The sequence below is a fragment of the Bombus pyrosoma genome, linkage group LG3 (assembly GCF_014825855.1).
Source record: "Bombus pyrosoma isolate SC7728 linkage group LG3, ASM1482585v1, whole genome shotgun sequence".
Taxonomy (NCBI): Eukaryota; Metazoa; Arthropoda; class Insecta; order Hymenoptera; family Apidae; genus Bombus; species Bombus pyrosoma.
Window position 1 is genome coordinate 5,854,177 of NC_057772.1, and position 17,684 is coordinate 5,871,860.

Sequence of the window (17,684 nt, forward strand, 5' to 3'; positions counted from 1 at the left end):
TGTGGCACAGAAATTGAGGAAACGTCGGCGTGGAAAAGAGAGAAGTTTGCCTTTCTTCCTCTACTTCCGCCTCCTCCGCTCCTCTTCCTGTGTCTCGCGTCGAAGCGCCAGTAACATACAGGAAAGCGTACGAACACCGGACGAATTTTTAGCAGTTTCGATTTTCGATGAAAAATGAATTTTTAATAGGAAACTTCGTTCTTTTCAAGGGAAACATTCCGTGCACCTGCTGCTCCTCTTTCCTCCCGTGTCCGCGACTCCAGGTCACTGCGCATTATTCAGAAGTATATTTCGTATGTCCACGGTGTCCGGATCTAACGAAAATCCATTTACGAGCCAGCTAAATGTTTTTATTCGCAACGATGTTACGGATGAAGTACGTAAATCGACGACGATATCAATTACGTATTTCAATACAAACGATACGGATACGGTATCAATTACGAGTCTATATGTGTACAAGGTACAGCTGTAGGCTATATATAGCGAGATTGTAAATTGAAACATTAAACGATGATACCGATTGATCTCTAGTTGCTCTCGGGGCTGACGCATCCCGTGACTAAAGTTGCCGAGCGACTCTTTACCGCCGATCTACGTACGAATTGAAAGACAGAAATACGTAGTTGTCAGTTGACATGGAACGGCTCTGAACGAAACCAAGCTCCGTGTCTTCCTTAAAATATCTCGACTTACGTGTTTCGGTCGTCAAACGCGTAAAATTTAATGCCTGGCCGCTTTTACGACCACGCTGTATCGCTTTCAACCGCTACACGAAAAGAAGAGAATTATAAATATTATAGCGATAGCGGACACTGTCATTTGTCAGACACGTTCTTTTCCAAAAGATCGAAAAGAACACTCGACTCGAGCACGCGTCTTACGCAGTGAACGTATTAAAAAAGTACAAAACACCATTTATAGCGATGTACGCGCGATTTAGGCAGCGAATGCGTAAAAAACGAGGCGTGCGAGGATATTCGAAGAAACGCGAACCAATTAACAAATCACGCCAACGGTTCGCCGTATTCGAATTTCGTTCGTGTTTTCAACGTGACGCTTTTACTCGAAAAATCTTATTTCGGCTAACGGTGCTCGATTTGAGGGGAAAAACGACCGTGTTTCACTGGCTTGTCGCGCAACTGGCTACATGGCCGTGTGTTGAACCCGCGGAGAAGCACGCACGCCATGGTAAAAGTTACATGGCCAAAAAGTTCGATTAAAAAACAGATATACCAGATTGCGGAATCGAATTAACCGGCGTTTCCACGCGACTCGTTTCTCTCCCGTGCATTTTTTTCCATTTGCCGATCTTTGTTTTTTACAGCGGCCTCCGCTCGGCCAACGTTCAACGCGAGAAGCATGCGCGGCACAACGTGATCGGAATGTTCATTGGTAATTCAGAGTGGCCGAGCTATCGAGCCCCGAAGGCGTCGAGCCGGGATGAAGATAGCAGAAGTCGAACGGAAACTCGTCGTAGGGATCGCTTGGAGATCGACTTGGGTGAAACGAAGCAAGGTGAAGAGCATGCCCCAACAAGGAATGGAAAATAAGTGGATCGATCGGACGAGAAAAGACCAGATCCGTGGATGGATTGCGAGCAAGTATCGAGGATTAGGAAACGACGATTGCTATCCGGAAAGAGACGATGCACGAAGATAAAGAAAATGAACTGAAAATAAGAAACGAGAAGGACGCTACGAGCTTTGTTTCCCAGTGAAACGAACAATAATAATTCGCTAATCAACTGGAGAAAAAAGATTGATCCAACATTTGAAAGATCGAAGCTTCGGCTACGAAACGTTATAGAAGCGCGGATACGTTTCCCAGTTTAAACTCTAGATCCGAGGATTTTTACGAGCGGCTGTTCTTGCTTAAAATGCTTGATGCAGAAGCTGTAAAGGTTAACCATAAAAGCTAGGTGTATTATCGTATTTATTGCGTGCTCTGTGTATACCATTTTATAGAAACAGTACACGTATACAAGTTCTTTCCCGAAAGAGATGATCTCCCAGCTACTGTTTACAAACGTGTCTCGAATTTGATAGACGTCGTTTCGAGCATTCGAATGGCGTAATAATTTTTCAACGACGTTACAATAAGCGTTGTATTTTTCGAACAAAGTGCGGGAACGTCGCTGGTAATCCGCTAATTACGTACGTCGTAAATCGAGTTGGTGATAAAAGGGATGCGAGAAATCGAAGACAGACGAGGAAAAGAAACTAGATCCGACCAACGCGGGAACGCTTTCGCCTGTCAAAACCTGGTCGAAGCTTTGGAACCGAGGACTCGGAACGCTTGGCACTTTATATTAAAATCCTTCCTCCCGTGTCAACCCGATATCCCAGGTCCTCGTATTTCCTCTCCGTTATTCTCCAACGTACCCACCAACATTTACCGCACGGATTCTACCTTTCTATACCTACTTATAGCTGCTATGTATTTGACCGAACAAAAGTGACGTCTAACGCGTACGATCGATCAGATAGACAGCAATGAAGCGATACGCCAATCATTCCGCGATCTTGCGTATTATTTTCCACTAAGATGACCCGCTTTATGTTATGTCACGTTGGTTTATTTATCTACGATCTTAGAAAGTCTCGTGTTATTTGAATATCTCGCGTGTATGTCGCCTCCCTCCCTCCATGCCTTCTTCTATTTCCTTGATTAACATTTAATCTTCCATTGATGCACATTTTTTAGAGTTGGATAAGCATCAAAGTTTCGCGGAAAAGACGTTTTTACCAGTTCATTTTGTTTTGTTATTTATTCTACCCTTTAAAAGGGTTTAAATGGATCTTTGATCTCGCACAAATATTGATCGTATTACACGTGTTCGCGTCGACGCGCAATTTCTCATTAAAAGCCTAACGAAGTAATGCCGTTATACGTGCAACGAACATGACAAAGTGTGTCCGCTGATCCTTATTAACGTTTCCTACGTGAAAATAATCTCGCGAAATAAACGTGAAAAAAAGACGAGATTTATCGGGTGAACGTGAAAAGTTCGGGGGAGGGCATAACGCGATATCAGAAATCGCGAGAGGATCAGAGATCGAAACAGATAAACAACTCGAGGCTCGTTGTCAATGAACTTTGCCATATCCGAAAAGCTGAAATCCGAACAGCGGAGCGGTCGGTCGAGATGCTTACCGGCGCTATCCTTCGTAGAATGGAAACGGCAGGGAAATTCAAAAGAGCGTGTTTGTCGTCCACTCGGCGAACCCTCCTGAAAATTGGCCTGCTGTCACTCGAAAATTTCAGTCCTGGTCAGCGTGGGACATTCGCAAAACACTGAGTGAAATTAAATCAAGTCCTATTTGTCGCTGTTTGTTCCGTTAAAAGCCGCAAAACGACTATCGCTATATATAGTTTCTGCAACACGCGGATATAAAGTAACAAGTACGTACACCCCCCGTCCATAAATCACAGGACAGTTGGCAACTTTTAATACAAGTTTTAACAATAGAATAGGTAACAAAAGCTTCGGTCGTGGCGTAAAATAGTTTTCTTCTGATACATATGGTTACTAAGGATCAAGTTGATCTTGTAATTTTAACATCCATTTGCATTTATCCTAAGTGTAGCAAGTGTTCTGTGGTTTATATTATTCATAGACGGTAGAGTATGTCCAATAATAATATGTCAATAATATTGATTTAATAATCGTACTTTTACGATTCTGCATGAAAACGGAATATCGTAATGAGATTATTGCAGCTAGCACCATATGTGAAATGAAGAAGGAAATGTTTTTCTCTTGCGTTTTATCGTTAATCATGCCCGATAGTCAATTATCTTTCTGCGTTAAGTAATTTTACGTAATTTATAGCCTGATAAAAGTTAAAAATCACAGTCATGTTAAATATTTAATTCCAAAAAATTTGCGAGAAACGTCGATGACAGATGTAACTTTGGTAACTATAGATACGCGAGCGCGATACAATTGGCATAATTTTATTAAAAATGCCCTTATCTTCGACAGTGATATTACATCAATGACGCGGAGCTATCGAATTGGATTATTTTCGCCGAGAAAGTGTGACGAGAAGCGCAATGTTCAGAAACTTTGAATGGCCCTTGAAAGCATCTTATGCAGCGAGTATCAGGAAATGGAACGTGAAAATGAATACTGGCTGCGTCTCCATAGTACAACTTCTTTGCCATATCTCATGCGAATGTTTTATCTCGCCAAAGAACTTCTCCGAAACTCAAGTATACGAAAATGAAATACTCCAAACTCTTTCTAACTTTTTTATTATGCGCAAAAATATATGCGAAAATACGTTGTACCTGTAGTTTATTGCATTTCAAAACGTAGTTGCGTACAACTGGTAAAGCTGGAACGTCAGTACTCTAAACTATACGATATATTATACATAATAACCGTATATTCTTTCACGTAGGTATGGTAGGGCGATTAATACGCGAATGAGAATTTTCAACGATCTAAATCTCTATAACACCTATTTTTTAGCCTGATGAAAATTTCCTTAATTTCCAGGATAAGGGAAATGCAAATAAAACAAGTCTAATTCGGATTGCTCGTAGAGCAATCGTATATCACGCGTATTCAGCTCTGTCTTTAACAATCGCCTAGTCTCCGGAAACAGAAGACTAGCTTGAAGTATATCCGTTGGACATATTCCAGTGCACGGTTGCAGTAGCTTTAGGGTCGAAATACCGCGACGGTTGCATGGTTGGTATTGGTATTACCGATATTAGCATTGCCAGTAACTCTTTCGAAATAGTCTTGGCACGTTCTATACTCCGGCTTCTGTATGCTTCATTTTCTACACCTTGCCCGAATCACGCTTCGAAGTTTCGCATATCCGTGCTTATATTCGCGCCACTTTTAACGTTCCTTAAAATTTATCTCGCCTCATAGTTTCTGATTGTATTATTCGTATACTCCCCGAAACGAATTGTAATCACGAAGAATTAACCTGTACGCGTTGATCGTGTGATTCCTTGAACTCGCAGATTTATCCTATTCATCGCAAAAACTTCATTTATCTAGCTATATTATATTATTTATCGCTTATTATTTTTATCTATTTACGAGTTTTATTTGTTATACTCGACGAATGTGCGATTTATTTGTCTATACTTGGAAACGCAGCCGAAAAATAATATTTTGTAGCGTGTGTCTGATAAAAAGTTCGCAATCGTAGGCAGCTTCCTCGACGACCGTATTCGAGTGAAAGCTTCAGCCTTTATAATTACCCGAGCTTTGCGTTTACCTATTTCTCTTTTATTCGGTATCTACGCATTTACAGGCGCACTTACGAAATACAACTAATTAAGATCACATTAACCCGGTTTTAAAGAACTCTTTCCATTAAAGGGGCACTGACAAACCGAGGGACTGGCAGCAGATAAGTAACGTATTTAATTTTCCCAAAAGTTTCTGAAAAAGAAAAGAGAAACGGAGAAAAATTCGGTTTCGCGACGCTCTGCGTAAAATGGATTTTATTTCTCTCCAGGGACATGAATATTTCACACATTCGATCTCAATGAAAATCGTCTTGGAGGCACGTCAAAAATGCAGCTCGCGCCAGGCGCAAATGTATTTGGTCAAAACACGATAAATTTTTCTCTATCCTTTTCCCTTTTTTTTTTCTTCTCTTTTTTGAAAAACCTCGTTTCAACGTTTCAACGAAAAGCATGTCGTGCACCAGAAGGTTTTGCATTTTTATACATTTTACGTCGATCAAGCTGTCTTCTTTTTGAACCCGCTTCACTATGCTATATATCGATTGAAATACGCATAGATATCGTCGAAGCTTGATTTTACGCTTCATGCAGTTCCTGTTACATTAACTTCTAACGTTTTCCCCGTTCGCGTACACAAAAGATACGCAATTAGCAATGAAAATAAAAATCTCTCGTACGAGAGAAGATCGATGCATAAAGAAAAATTCTATTACTAGTTGTGTTCATATTTCGTACGCTACTGCGTATGCTTATACCTTGAAAAATATCATTGTGTTGCCAACGAGATGTAAGGATTCGTCAGTGATATATTTTTCAGTATATGAAAATCAAGAAAATAGTCAATAAATTTCAAATCGTCGTTATTTCGAAATAAATGACAATAAAATAACGAACAAGATATCTAATCGAACTAGTAAATCATGATAAAACTTGCTAAAAAAGTTTTCCCTCGATATATATATATATATATATATATATATATATATATATCTTGTTCGTTATTTTATTTATTGTCATTTATTTCGAAATAACGGCGAATTGAAATTTATTGACTATTCTTTTCATTTCCATATACTGAAATATATATATGACTGACGAATTCTTACATCTTGCTGGCAACAAAATGATCTTTTATATTTTACACAAAATGAATGACACTATATATATATATATATATATATATATATATATATATATATATATGTAGTGTAAAATTGAACGTATGTTCATAGCAATAAATCTTCCTAAAATAATGCGTACTAAATTTTATTATCTCATTAAAGAAGGTATAAAAGAACCGTAGCAAAATATGTATCAACCAAAGTCCTTTGATGTACAGAGATTGAAGCTGGAATATTCAGTCGAGTAATACGCTATGAGTTCAAGCAACTTCGGTATAACCAAGAGCCTCTTAATATCATAAAACGGAATATCATAACTTTGTTATATCCCTTCGGTTTTCCAATTATACTTAATCTTATACTAAAACTGCTCGGTAATTAGCGCGCGAAAAAGAAGATTCAGTATGAAAAAATATTAGAAGCGGCGGCTTTTATACACGTCTCTATCGGTACCAATCTCTATCGTATTAAAAACAAGCATATAATCTATAAACTTACCAACTCTGAAGCGACGAGTATTCAATCCGTCGAAATCACCAATGGGTTGAATGGTTCGCTAATTCGTAGATGAGTTTCTCCCGTGATAATCTAATTTCTTCAACGAAACACAAACATGTTTCGTTGTAATCCAGTTACCGGCGTACAAATTCATCGAAGGCAGTCGATGTTTCGCAAACTTGCTGTTTACACTTCGTTACACGACATTACACTGATACACCAACTGATTAGCGATGTTTATTTAAATTGTATTGTCCGTGTGTATTGCTACAACTACGCCGTGACGCTTTGTGGAACGTTTACACAAAAACGTGGTCAAGAACGTCACTAATTGAGAATAAATACAACCAATGCGTAAATGCCACTCGAAGCTTAAATTCAGAATACGAGCATAATAAATGGAAAGATCGCTATACGCGTTGCTCCATTTTATTTCCCAATTACAGCCAATCATGCGCGAAATATGCTCTTATTCGAAAGGATGACGGAATAAATTCATGAAAAAAGAAAAAAGAAGGATGGTTGACGAAAAATGGAAACGAGGTCACTTAACGCGCGAATTTAAATGAATTTTTCTTTTATTCTTCTACGTCCCGGATATAAATGCCGCGACACTGTCCGCGTTTCTACAGGCTCGAGCTCATTTCTTGCGACATTTCAAAGTGTTCTAACGCTTGGAAGCAGACCAGTTACGTGGCTCCATTTTAATCGAGATCCCTGCAGCAGTTAAAGTCGAACGAATCCCGCTGAATATCTACGAAACGGTTCGCTAAATTGCCAATCTTCCTAGTGCAAATCGGAACGAACGCGTGTTAAACGATACCATTCGATACGATGTCAACCCTTTTAATTAATTTTCAAACGCGATATTTTCAGATTTAGAATCAAAGCGCACGGTACAAAGCGTACAAACGATCATTCTTGAATCTAATTACAAATTGTACCGCTCGATTTCACTTTACATGAAACAACGAACGAGATTCGTTGCTGTAATTGAAGGGTGCTTTATAAATTCATGCTAGAGCATCAATGCTAATTAACTATCTTGATTATAAATTACTGGTCCACTTCGAAGAATCTCTTAATTTTTGAAATTTATAAACATTTCTATCTATCTATTAAAATTTAATCGTGCTAAGCTATGAGCTTTTGTTCGAATAAAATATATTTCTATCGTTAAAAGTAAAAATTTCCGACCAATGACTAATGACTTTTCTGTTAATTGGAAATAACGAAATAGCGCGTGAAATTGAAAGCACGGTATTCTGTTCCAAGCTTAACAATAAATCGAAATAATAAATTTATCCAGAAATCGCCATGTTTAAATTCGTTTTCCTCCATGTTTATCATTTTTTACCTCCTCGATTTTCCGACGGTACTTCCTTGTTGCAGTGTACTATCGATCGCAAAACCCGATATTTTGTAAATATCAGGAAGATCGGTTTACTCGAAAACAAGACGGAGCGACGTTTTATGAAATACCTGGGTGTTAGCGGTGGTCGGTTTCATTCGCGAAGAAGCAAAAGAACGATGGTCCGCGGAAGTCTAAAACATTTCATCTGTCGTCATGAATATTCATCTGTATTACATTATCATTGTTTATACGGAACACATCGCGAACAAAGAATTTCCTTGCTTGAGAATTTTAATTCCAAAGCATTTGAAATGAAACATTTATAGCTACATCTCGAAACGAGAAAAAAACAAACGAAACACGTAACACAAAGCACGACGTACGAAACGAATGAATTTGGGGGCACAATGTTAAATTACTCGAGAAATACATGCAAATAATTATATTACGAGAAAAATTACGAGAAAGACTTCAAATGATCTCGCCTTTCAATTTGCTCATTGAGGTTACGTTTGAGTGGATTTTGAGGTTAATTGCAGAACGTGCGATACCGTTCGGCGAAAAAATAATTCAAAATATTAATAACGGAATTGCGATACGCGCAAAAAACTAACGAAGAAAGATTAATTAAAACGAACTTGCATATGCGGCGTTTGAAACACGGTGTCTGGCTTTGTACGCCGTGCTATACGCCGAGCTGAATTACTGTGAAACCGCTCGGTCGACTTGTTACATGCAATGGTATTAACTTCAATTGGATTGTTTCCAGATTCAGGATTCTTCTTTTCGAGAACGTACTTGTCGCAAAACACAGAGGGACGCGCATTCAAATCTAACACGAACAATTCATATACATGTAACTTCACACTGAACACGTGATCTTCAAAGTACTCGCGTCGATCGCTCGCAACTAACCTAACCTTTCACAATGCCCAACGGAATCGCGGCATTTCCTGTATTTGAAAAAATCACATCGCTCGAGCACGTCAATATTCTCGTCCTTCGTACGCACTTATCTTACTGTTTCGTATCATCCATTCGATCGATAATACGTCGAAATTCATTCAAAATCACTATATGATATATAACTGAAAGATCCCGATCCTTGCACCTTCCTTATCGAAATACGCTGCCTAACACTATAACCTCAAACTCCGATATCGTTCCGAACACTTTTCACGTTCGAATTGTCCTCTCACCTCCGAACGATGCACTTTTCTTTCACACGATGACAATGGTTCTTACGTCGACGATCAAGAATCGATTTTACGAGTACTATTATTTTCAGAGACGATCGATCGAGTAGGGTAACACGCGACACACGTTAAAACCGAACCGCGAACACACGTATTCACGATAATCATGCGCACCGGGCGCAGAACGACGAATGAACGAAAGCGCCGCAACCGAAACTTCGCGAGCCCCACCGCCCTTTCAGCGCTTGCGAGTTACCCGCGAATCCGGACGATCGCTGCCGGACGTCGCCGAACGTGCACGAAGATCGATGGGCGGATAGACGGGGTTCACGGTGTCGCCACAACATAATTAATCGGTGGAAATATAATTCTCGATCGTGGCTTTACGCCACTACTTCTGTTTTATTAATTGTGCTTGCTGCGGACGTGCTTACAAAAGAATCCCACGATGCGACGTTCATCCCCTGATTACTTTCCTACCATTTCGCAATGGCGTTAATAAAACTTTTTTCTTAAGTCTTTTATACTATGCGCTCTTTTCTCTTTTTGAACAACGAGCGGGATACGTCACGTCACGTTTGAACATTGTTTTACAGTATCGACGAAAACTTCTTCTACGTTCTACTATCGAAAGAAAGGCATAATCTCATAATCGATGAATACTTTCACACGGCTCGGTCGAACGCAATTTCTTGTTAAGTTCATCGACTGCTAGCGAAATTAGTAATGAACAAAAATACAAACACCAAATACAGCTAAACGAATCTAACTACTTCTGTTTCTACTTGAACATTACTGCAAATATTCCGCGCTTCTTTGCGAATTTTGATCCCATCGTGTAAACTGTGAGAAATTTATTCTACAAAGTCTCAGAAGGTGACAGAAATCCGTGAATCGATAAAACAGAACAATGAGTCCACAGTTTACCCGTCCACTAGAGTCTGTGGGTGTCGAAAGCCCGAATTCTCGACGCAGAGAAGTCCGGTAACCAATTTACGGGCGCGCTAGCCAATGGCTAGCGAACGGTATTTTTCGCCGGGCGAAAAAGAAAAAAAAGAGGAGGAACTTGAAAGAGACGAAAGGCAGAGGCAAAAAAGGTGGTTTCCTACCTCCGAATCAAGTACCGAATCTGGCCGTGCAGACAAACGATTTCACCGTGCGTAAAATTCATTGTCGCTCGCTGTGCCAATGACCGTCCAGCTTAACCATCATCGATGCCGATGCTGAAGTTCAATGAAACGGCAGCCGTATCTGTCCGAACTTTGTCGTAAATTTTAACCTAATAGTACGCTTGCGCGCGTAAATGAAAGCCGAAACGCTGATGCGATCCCCGCCAGTTGAAAATGTAAAAAGCGGACCTGATAACAGAGGGAACACGGAGACCAATGCGAATTACTCGTTCTTCTTGCATTTTCAAAGTACTTTTCATAACGAGTATCATTCTATTTTTATCGAAATGGACGGAGGAGGTGTGCTATAGAAGCGCGATACGATGCAAGATATTGCGAAAACGTATGATGTAAAATTTATGAATTTCCGATAATCGAAAATAATTAATACGAAAATCGTAGTAGCGCACTTCAGCGTTGAAACTCGTGAAATACCTGTACGACAAAGTGGCAGAATATTGTGAGAAATGACAATGTTCCTTTAATACGGAACATTCCAATAATATTTGTATACACGTAATAACGTGTGTGCAATTAAGTATATAGGTAGTAGTACAAAGTAGGTGTTGACATTATAAGAATAGAATAAATTGATCCATATATTCATACGCGTATATATACGTTCGCATGTGTACATGAGCAACAATGTTTCCGCAAACAACGTACAGTTACATATGTTGACAATCTAAATATATGTATATATACTATACGTGAATAATTGATGTAACGTGACATACGCTTCGTGTAAATCTTTGAATAATATTATCGTAACGTCACGCAATAGCAATAAATCATAAATAATTTGTAGATTATTCACTTTCATTCTTGTATCACCTTTCGCGGCTCAGTTTATTTCAACTAATCTCTTGGACAGATAAAAACGATCGAATGTACGAGCAAACACGTGCACAATGACGGAAAGTAGAAAAGATGAAGAAATGGAAGAAAGAGGCAACGTGAAAAACGTGTTGAACTTTGACAGAGGTTTCAATTGCCAGTAGATGTATTCTTCAGCGGTTGAATGATTAAATACTAGCTCAGCGTACTGGCTTTGATCCCTCCAATCAACGCACTGTACCACGTTCGTGTAAGGTGCGCGACCTTTGTACACTTCAAAGTCCTTTGCTTGTGGACGCTCATAGAACGGACGGACCGAAACGGACTCCGAATGTTTAATGTCTAGACACCTGTCCATTCGACCCAAACTGCATGCCCATTTTTCTATCTACCACCTCGTCGTTGCTTTGAAGTCTGCCATTTATTCGATAACGAGCAACACGGTTATTTACGATAATCAAACGCACCTTGCGGTGTCCGCGGTTTGCTCATACAAATATACGTCATTCACCCTATTTAGACATCATGCACTACCTCGATATACTCAAAGCTCGAATTCGATACGATATCTCGATACGACCGAACCGATTCAACATACTCGTCGATAATATAACGTCTGTTTGGGATGAAACCAAGAACCTTCGTGATTTGATGATTCTTCGAGAATTGGACATTTCATCAAAAATATCGTATGCTGTATAATAGACGATATTTTTAAATTATTTGACGAAGTTAAATGAAATTAGTGTAACGATACGTATGTAGGAAACGTAAGAAAAGATAATAGTCGATGAAATATATTTTATGCAACTTTATCTTCCCTTCTCCTGACCTGGTGTATCGTGAGGATCAGAAGATCCCTCTGTGCCAGCATCACCTACGGTAAATATTTGACGAGTAACTGTGCTATCATGGCAATACCGGTCCTGATGAGGGCTGCTCAACTCCGCCTTCGATGTTTCATCTTAACGCCGTGAAACGTTGCTGTGTCACTTTGCAAAATCAAAGTTCGTCGAGTATTATTTGCATCGCGAAAAACGATACTCTGGAAGTTCATACGATAATCGAAGATAATTTAATGTTATACCATAATTTATTTGATACGCTACGTTTAGTTCATTCTGACGAGTGCAATGGAAGGATTAAAATCATACAAAAGAACCTTCGAACAAATTATTCGCGTTAAAAATGATTTGGTTTTAACAAATATTGGAACGATGCTTGCGATTTCATGTATGTTGCGAAAACTAACTACATATTGCTAAAACTGACCTAGTTAAAGTTTCATACCGTAATTAAAACGTACAACTAGATATTGTTATAAAACCAGTATGAAAATATTGTGCATATATCGGGATTCCATACTACTTCCTTTAAACAGTGTATATTGCGTTTAAAGACTATAGTAGTTAACAGAACAAATAATGACGTAAAATATAGCATACAGGGAAAGAATGAATTAAAGTTAATTAAAAGTGACAAATTTTATCACGGTAGCGAAACAAATTTCATTTGCATAAATGCTGTAACATCTTTGCATGCAAGTGTCCACATGCATATAGATCTATAATACATAAATACGTTTGTATCTGACATATGTAAATTTTCTTTCGAAGCAAAGCTGAAACGAGAAGAAAAATGTGGAAAAAAGTAACGCAAATTGATCAGCGTACGAAGCTATGTCATTCGTGTACACAGAGTCAAAAATCGCATACCACAAAACTGGCTACCGCATATGTGTTTGTACACGTATGTATTGCCTACGCGGTATCTATAAAACATAAGCATTATACTTTCTAATGTATTAAAGGACACCAGACCTTTCCGTAGATCCTTTAACTAAACGCAAATGACGCGGGGCACAGAGCCAAACGATCTACCATAACGATCGTCTCTTCGACATTTCCATCGATTATCTACGAGAAGCTGCTCTGAATTCCGTGCTTCGGAATCACAATGAACTTTCTCCTCGAAACACAAAAAATTAAATTATTTACGCATTCGAATGAGAAACCTTTGCATTTGAATCATAATGTATAATCGTAAATGAAAGTTAAGATAAATGTAAAAGTATACGTTTTGAACGATTTTTTCTTCTTTCTTTGGTTCTTTGGGTCTTCGTCTCACAACTTTGTTGCAAGCAAATAAGCAAACACCAGTATGTACGATATTTAATGTTATGCAACTATAATTGTATAACGTGGGTCTGTTAATATCTATGATTGGTTACTTAATTAACGCAATACGGTGATTACACCGAACGTAAACAGAGGAATCGAAATAGATTGCAGATAAAACCTTAATTAAAGGAACATCTATCCACGACCGTTGTAACCACAGAACAATAAGAAAAGCGTATTGTCATTATATATCGTCTGCGTGTATGTTTGCGCAGCCCTTTTCGAATCAATTATACCGAATTACGATAATGAAATTACGGATAATAATTAGCAAGATAGAACGAGTTATCGTCCGATTCGATTGCTTACATTATAGAACAGCCAAATCGGTGCTACATATGTTTTATTATCAGCTACAGGTGTTAGCATTGTTATCTTTAACTCTTTTAATAAAAGAATTTTCTCTGTAAACCTGAGTAATAGTCGTTGACGATCTCGGAGATGATATATTAAATGTTGTAAGTAAATTACAAGGAAACGGATATTCTTCATGAATTTACTCTATTTATATGAGTCAGGTTTGTTTCAACGAAGCAGTACTGCAACTAAAAATTACCAATTCGTTTACGTGTCGATTATTCCTCTCATTAATTCGTATGTTGTCCTCTCTATCGGTGGCAACCGACAGGTATAAGCGATATTCGTGCACGATCATGCGAGCTTTGCGGAGAAACGGACGCAAGGGCTCAGTTTAACTTGCGAATTCGCGATGAGTACCAAAGGATCCGAGATTCGAGGATCAGAGATCGTGCGTGACAGTAAACTTGCAGAAGCGCAATCCAACAGCAAGGATAATAATTAATTGATATCGCCTTTTGGTCGAATACATGGAAATCTGGCATTGGTAAAATCTCATTACGGTCGTTCGTAGCGTAGACAGAATTACCGCCAACTTCAACGATAAATCAATATCGTTCGAGCTTCGTCCAAACGAAAAAATACGCCTGTCGCAATAATTTACCTGTACAAATAAAATTGTATCGGTAACTATAAATGTAACTGTAACATACGAACTTGACGCAGATTTATTTAATTAATAATTTTCTATCTGAGATGTTCTATTATTTCAGGCCGATTTTCCCATGCATCTTGATAATGAGACATTTTTGATACTCGCGGATGAACTACTTCTATTCAGCAATTTTCTAAAATATTCAAAGCTACCGTTTCAACGTTTTATTCCACTCGAATCCTTTCTCTCTCGCTCCTTCCGTGATTCCACGTGTCGTATCATCGCCGGTGGAAATGTTTGCCAATTACACGAACGCAAGGTAACAAAGAGAGGACCGATGTATTTAATGGAAAGCGTTCGAAGTACAGAGGAGACGCGCATATTCTAGTAACGAATATACGTGGAGCTTTTGGAAGACAGGATTGTAGCCGGAGTATGGTGAACGATGGCGGTAGTTGGGAGGGAGGGGGGGTCGTTAAGAGGCCGCGGTAGCGAACAGGGTTGGACCGGACCGGGTCGCCCGGGGTGGTTCCCCGTGACAGAGAAGCAGACGACTCAGGCAGGGTTCGTGTGGCCCTAGGGGTTAATAGATGGCCGATGTCCCTGCACCGAGGTCAGACACTGTGTCACCTTCCACGTTCGTCATTACAAATGCAGATTGGACCTGCCGCCATTACACCGACGCCTATCTAATCGTCGCCGAGGCCCACCACGAAACTTCTCGTCTGTACGGAAAATTGCCCATTGTCCGACTACTGGTTCCTCTTTCCGTGGCTCTGCCACGCAAACTGTACGTTACACCGTGCTAGTGCGCTGCGAAGAGAAAAAGAGAGAAAGTGGAAGTTCTGGCGCCTCGTAAATCGCCGATATACCGCGAAACCGTGCAATGCGAATTCCCGCGAATTCCCTGGAAAACGGACAGGAACGCCGGTCTGAGTTGCACTACGGATATGAACGGTATTGGGCTGTCGTTTCGTGAATCAATAGTCGACCGATAAAGAAAAGCTCGCGCACAGTTCGTTAGTGCGTGCACAGAATCGTGTTAATTCATTTTCAGCCGAACTGAAGCAACAATTTTTACCGTACGTCGGAATTGCCGATATCACTGACGGAATATGAAGAGAGCGGTAGATTTTTATATAGCTAAAATATCGTGAACGGATGGACACGTAGAACGTGCAATAACTTCCGAACGAACGTATCGAATTCTATTTAGAAGAGCATAAGCGACGCTGGTCTCTTTGTTAATCCCTTTATTTCTTAACTATTTCTTCGATAAAACCGCTTACTTACTTAAGACAGTAATGTAATATATAACAACGTTTCGTGTTTAGATCGTATAGCAAAGACTGTGAAAAAAGCCACAATGGACGTATCGCTATTGAACTGACATCAATGCCTAATAGCTGCGTGTCATTCAATTGAATTCTTGATGGAGCTAATACTCCATTCAATTAACGATAGCCGCTACAATTGGGAACCTTCGATACTCCCGCATCGAGTTTCCAGGGAGATAATTTGAGGTAAACCAATAGAGCTTTATTAAGTGACAGTTTGATGCATCCACGACTCTCAGTTCCGTACAATTCGATAAACTTGGAAATCTAGTATGTAATACCTCTTAAAAATGTATTTTCGTATATCGAATCTTTGACCGAACCAAAATATCTTTGATACGATACACCGTAATTGATAATTAAAGAAATTTCACGAATTGAAAATGGTGATACAGGTAGATACGCATTGTCAGTAGGATGATAAGAATCAACATACAGAGTTATTAATATTACCAGGATATGAATTAATTTACAAATACAAAAGCGTGTAATGAATATTTTGTCCGACGCGTGTGACTCTTTTAAATGCAAATCAAACCAGAGGATGAAAGCGAGAAGTATTTAAAAAAAAAAAAAAAAAAAGGATAAAATACAGTTCATTCCAGGTATACATCGAAGTTTTACAAAGTGCGATTATTTCTCGCCTCGATGATACATGTAAATCCCTGGAATCCATCGGAACGCGTGTGACCGTCCTCGCAGCAAATTACATATAATCCCGTTTTGCGCGTAGATCTATGCGTACGCACATACGCTGCTGGCGACGAAAAAAACGTATCGCGTTTTTAGCTGAAGTCACAAGGCAAAAACGTTCTCTTTATTTTTGTGTGTACATTTCCTATGGAAAAACCTGACGCTGTACTGATCGCAGAAATATATACATTCAAACACTACTTATTAACGTAGTAATTTTGTTACGCTATAGAGTTTCTCTGTAAGTTGCTCACCATAATTCGAATATTTGAATTCCCTCGGATTCCACGAAACTGATACGCTCGTTGCCGTTAACCACTAGCTAAATATAAATTTAATCGTAAATTTAAACAAAAGTAAGACAGCGTATTTCAGCACAAATTTTCAGTGAAATTCTCCATGAATAAAGGAGGAAGACATTTTGTAAATGAATGAAACGAGCGTCGTATATTTCTCGTGAAGGTTTCGTCTAGACGAGGTCTGACATTTTCCTTCCCTCGAAGGATATTCGTTGTCACGCAGACAGACATGGTCCTATTCTACTTTCGCAATAGCAAGGATGCTTTGACCCTTTGCGGCGAATGTCACCCTCGTTACTTTTTATTCTGTCGAAGTCCTTTCACAAACTGCCTTTTCAAACGACGTCGTTGCTGCATCCTAACCCGCCAAGCATCGATACTTCGCCATTTCTGTTAATTATAAATTTCCAATGTTATTAGACCAAAATGTTTCAATAGACCGAGTGTACAGAAAACGAATTACTTAACACGTTGTTAATATACTACGTAGGATCGTAACATTTATCTGACTATAGAGTATCACTTACGCAGTGCACTTTCTACGAATCAGTAGTACGAATCAATAATATTCAATCGTGCATTCTTGTAACTTTTGGCTTACGCACTACTTTACATGATTGGATTTTAACTATTCAAATAGGGCCAAAAGAGAATATAAATTAGAATATATTCTTTAGGGGGAAAAAAAAAGAAATTAATTCGAATCTTTTCTACGTAATATCAAAAGTCCTTTTGCATTAAACGATAAAGCTGTATAATAATGGCAGTGATATTACAAGGAATAAAGATGTAGATGTTTGTCTCTCCTAAAGAATATTTTTTATTTAA

The 17,684-nt window shown here is 39.0% G+C and overlaps 1 protein-coding gene across 11 annotated transcripts in view; it reads right to left on the bottom strand.

Moving 5' to 3' along the window:
* Window positions 1–17,684, bottom strand: part of LOC122577958 (TWiK family of potassium channels protein 18-like) — a 361,683-nt gene that overhangs the window by 277,030 nt on the left and 66,969 nt on the right. For 2 of the 11 annotated variants that reach the window (XM_043749714.1, XM_043749710.1), the window contains exons 1-2: window positions 8,832–9,838; window positions 6,840–8,384 (exon numbers count right to left, since the gene is read on the bottom strand). The exons of 7 other annotated variants lie outside the window; for them this stretch is intronic. The gene's annotated coding sequence lies outside the window, so the exon portion shown is untranslated. Of the gene's footprint in view, window positions 1–6,839; window positions 8,385–8,831; window positions 9,839–17,684 lie in introns of those variants that run through there. 2 more of the 11 variants (XM_043749713.1, XM_043749712.1) reach the window with 2 other exon arrangements.